This window comes from Phascolarctos cinereus, unplaced genomic scaffold, assembly GCF_003287225.1.
Source record: "Phascolarctos cinereus isolate Bilbo 61053 unplaced genomic scaffold, phaCin_HiC Scaffold_9;HRSCAF=440, whole genome shotgun sequence".
Lineage (NCBI taxonomy): Eukaryota > Metazoa > Chordata > Mammalia > Diprotodontia > Phascolarctidae > Phascolarctos > Phascolarctos cinereus.
Genome location: NW_027556402.1, coordinates 53,186,982 through 53,191,700, shown reverse-complemented (window position 1 = coordinate 53,191,700; position 4,719 = coordinate 53,186,982). Strand labels below are relative to the sequence as shown.

General features: G+C 42.5%; 1 pseudogene; it reads right to left on the bottom strand.

Annotated features, from left to right (window-relative positions):
• Positions 1–3,039: 3,039 nt before the first annotated feature.
• Positions 3,040–4,266, bottom strand: LOC110218633 (small ribosomal subunit protein eS27 pseudogene; annotated as a pseudogene).
• Positions 4,267–4,719: the final 453 nt, after the last annotated feature.

Here is a 4,719-nt window from a genome sequence, read left to right as displayed (position 1 = left end):
GCACAGTGACCACACCCCAGCAAACCATCTCAGCAGACTGGCCAAACCAGGTTGAGGGTAACTGATGGGTCTCAAATCCATCGGTGAGTTAAGGAGGTGTTTACCCCAACCATGTGAAGACTTCTCCTAGTGGAATGGGTGGTTGAGAGCAATTTGCTCTAACGGCCATGAAGGTAGCTGAAACAGGCACTGTGCAGTGCTTGGAGTTTGGTTAGACATTGAAGAAGTCAAAGTCATCCACTAAAGCCATCACCAATTGTCTTGATTCTGTCCTGCCACTGGACTGTGATGGCTCTGGAGGAGAGAGTGAGGCCAATGACTTGGTGCAACTCTGCCTCACTTCAATCCAATTTACTCACGAATCAAAAGACATCACTCCTACCATTCTTACCATTTTACCTATCTCAAAGTCTGGGAGCCATAGTCACAACCCTGCACACAGGCAGCCCAGTCCATGGAGTTGTCTTCTCACTGGAAGCAGCAGTGGGATTCGGCAGCCCCCTGGTATCTGAGCAGTCTTTTAAGGATCTCACTGCTCACCTCCTGGTGTGAGGAAGGGGCTAGAAAGGGTGCCCTAAAAATTGTCTGTTTACCCAACCCTGGCCTGATTATCATGGCAGGCAGGGATCCCATTCTGTAATTGAAACACACATGGGGCAGCTAGGTGGCGCAGTGGATAGAGCACTGGCCCTGAAGTCAGGAGGACCTGAGTTCAAATCTGGCCTCAGACCAAACACTTGACACTTACTAGCTGTGTGACCCTGGGCAAGTCACTTAACCCCAATTGCCTAAAAGCAAAAAAAAAAGAAAGAAAAGAAAAGAAACACACACAAAAAATGTCCAAAAACTTCTGCAGAACTGATTCTATTCACCATCAGTACATGGAATATGCTCACACTTATAGCAGAAGTGAAGTAGCTCAAAAGAAATGGGAGATGAACAAACTTAGAGAATCCACCCCAAATGTTCACATGGCCTATTTGTGCACGACCTGTAATAGAGCATTCTAAGCCCATATTGGTCTGATCAGCCAGTTAGACACACTGCAACTTGACTCTAACCTAGATGTCATTTTTTGGTCTTCTTCAAGAACAAAGGACAACTTGGGTCAACCTTACCCCCTCACCCCAAAGAATTCAAGAGACTCAGATTTGCTAGTCATTCAATCAAGCAATCCTACTCTCGAGTGAACCTCACTTCCCAGAAACTCCAGAAATACAGCACTATCCTTGGTGGGGTTCCAATGGAGATGTGAACTAGCTCCCCAGACCTGAATAAGCCACATAACTCACAGTGAAGGGCAAGGTCTAGGAAGAAAGGGGAGGAAGAAAGAATGGACAAAGGAAGGAAGGAAACAAGCATTTGCTTGCTATGTGCCAGGCACTGTGACCCTTATGACAACCTTGGGAGGTAGGTGCAGTTATTATCCCATTTTACAGATAAAGAAACTGAGGCAGACAGGGGTGACTTGCCCAAGGTTACATAGTTGGTTAGTGTCTGAAGCCTGATTTGAATTCAAGCCTTGGCCCCAAGCCCAGTGTTCTCTCTCTTTTTTTTGTTTTGTTTTGTTTTTGTTTTTAGGCAATTGGGGTTAAGTGACTTGCCTAGGGTCACACAGCTAGTAAGTGTCAAGTGTTTGGTCTGAGGCCAGATTTGAACTCAGGTATTCCTGACTTCAGGGCTGGTGCTCTATACACTGTGCCACCTAGCTGCCTCCCCCCCCGCAGTGTTCTCTCTACTACTCCTTTACAAATCTGTCCCTTGTTCTATTTCTCACTGAGTGTAGGAATTTGTTTCTTCTTCTCTGACACTGGTTCTTCTGTTCACAGAGACGACTCTCAGGCCTCCTCCTGGGAACTGAGTAGACATATCTGTGTAATTCCTCTCCTCCCTGTGTTTCTCTGTCTCCAGTCTTGAGTCTAGGTGTGCCCTACCCCTCCCCTTTTAAAAGCCAAGACTGTAGGTATAACTCAGGATTATGAATTGAGCATGAATCAGTAATAATCAATCAGCTGTCATCAATATGATGACAAGTAGCCCAGACAACCTAAGTTCTTATCTTATCCATGAAACTGCACAGATGGGAACAAAGCCCTCACCAACGGGGTCGCAAGAACCCAGGAAAAATGCCAACTCTAATTTCTTCTAGTACCTTTTATTCTTTTTGTACATGTCTTATCCCTATGAAATGATAAGCCTCTGAAAGCAGAGATCTTGTCATATACAAAGAGCAGGGCTTCAGTGAATATTCATTGAAAGAATAGTTTGAGGATGCACTTAGAGTCTTTGCTTTATTTGAATGGTTAACCATAGGTAAGCACTACTCCCAAATTAGAGATACTCATCTGGTTGGCAATTTCCCTCTCTCTAAATCTGAAGAGATGCTAAAAGGACAGGAAGATGAATTCAATGGAGTTCGTGATGGTGACACATCCCATGTCACATTTCTGGCATGATCCAGCTGACAGATGTAGCTATTATGCACCCTACTTTTATGTGGAGATGAAACAATCTGTTTTTATTAGCCAGAAGGAAGAAGGGCAAGGAAAGGGGTTCTAATTTTAGTCCTTAATAGAATCATTCCAGCTAACAGCTAACAACTCCCATCTGATGATACAGAAGGCTCAAATTCCAGAAGTTTTATTTCTAAGCCACCTAAGACAAAACAAGTAAAGGATCAGTTCACCGTCTTTGAAACTTTAAGTAGCAAAACATGTAAAATTTAAAAGTTTTGATCATAGAGCTTATCTAGGTAAATTATAGCAAGAGGTTATACATTGGTCTTGGGAAGGAAGAAGAAATCATAGCTTGCTAATCCTACAATTATTTATTTCCAGTTTCCCTCCAAGGCAGCAGTTCTCAGTGTTCATGGCTCCCTGGGGATTGGCAAAAAAAACAAAACAAAACTATTTTCATTATAATGCTAAGATATTATGTATATAGCCCATGCAAACAAAAGGTCTTTGTGGTCCTCAATAATTTTTTTTGTGTCAAATTTGTTTTATTCTTTACAGTTTCTCAATCATCTTCATTCAGTCACTAGTGCTGCTTCCATCTGAAGAAGCATCCTTCTGTAAGTCTTGCCTTTCTTTCCTCCGGGAGGCTGACAGAGCACAGTGGAGCATCCCACAACAGAGAACCACTGTTTGTGCGTGGCTGAAGACAGTGGTGATTTTATAGCACCCCGGGCACTTAACGCCCGTGAAATATGAGTTTAGACTCTGCACCAGGGGCTGCTTCTTGTGTTTCTGCTTCTCCTCCTCGGGAGAGCTGTGCAGGAGGTCTTTGGTGAGAGGCGTGATGGCACGGGGAGATCTTTACCACCAGAAAGAAAGTGGTCCTCAGTAATTTCTAAGTGTATGAAAAGTTCCTAATACCAAAAAGTTTGAAAATCACTGCTCTAAGGAATAATCATTCTTCCCTCCCTTCTCATCTTCCCTTTCTTCTACCTTTCTCTTTGGCCTCTGAGGTTGCTTTTTCTTTTTTTAAAGGCAGTTGGGGGTCACACAGCCAATAAGTGTCAAGTGTTTGGTCTGAGGCCGGATTTGAACTCAGGTTCTCCTGACTTCAGGGCAGGTGCTTTATCCGCTGCACCACCTAGCTACCCCTGAGGTTACTTTTCAAGTCCCACCTGGGATTCTAAGATCCTCCATTCTCATCTTCCTCCTAATTTCCCCGTTCCTACCATACTATTGTTTTTGGCTGAAAACCTATTCATTTGATCTTCTTGGTCAAAATTCTGTCTATCCCTTGGACTGGTTTGAAACAGAATTAGGTATCAGCTACTGAGTGGGCAAAGCTAGGAATGTCACTGAATGACTACTGGGAAATGCCTAGAGCCTTGGCAGGAATAAGCCTGAGCTAACTCATTACTTCATCCGATGACTATTTGTGCAAGGTAAGGAGAACTCTGGTGCTGAGGTCTCTGTAGAATTTTCATAGTACCTTGTGACTCTGCATCAACCCTTTATTGAGTGTTTATGATGACCCACACCATCAATGGAGAGGGTATGCAGAACAATCTAGGAACCACAGAACCCTGGACTTAGAGCCGGAAGGTCACCTTGTCTGACTCTTTCATTTTACAAATGAAGAACCAAGGTCCAAAGAATTTTATTGTCCAAGGTCATACTGGTTGAAGTCACAGAGCCAGGATTCCATCTCAGCGAAGTCCTCCAACTTAAAATCCTTCACTCTTTCTTCTACTCCAAACTGCCTGAAACTTCCAATGTAGAGAAATCCTAAGTATGAAAACATGGGATCCATACTTCCAAAGGAAATTCTTCTATTTGATGAGTTCCTAAATTTTTCTCCCTGGTCTATCATATTTCAGCAAACAAACAAAATCCTGCTATTTAAGAGATATATCATAAATCTCACATTATTCTCAATTCATTTCTCAAGATACATAACTAATCATCTTATGAATAATAGAAATAATAGAAAGTACATTAAGCTAATAATAAATAAGAAATGCGGTCTTAGGCTTCTCTCAATTTTTGTGATCAAAGAAAAAAAAAGAAAGAGTGCTAGAGTATTTCTTACGTTCTTTTTCCATCATTAAAGACCTGTGGAAGGAGCTTTATGAACACACCATAGATTTTTTCTATATTTCTATCACTTAGAGGCAGGTAGGTGGCACAGTGGATAGAGTGTTAGACTTGGACTCAGAGAGGTCTGAGTTTGCATTCTGCCTCGGACAATTATGAAATGTGTGAT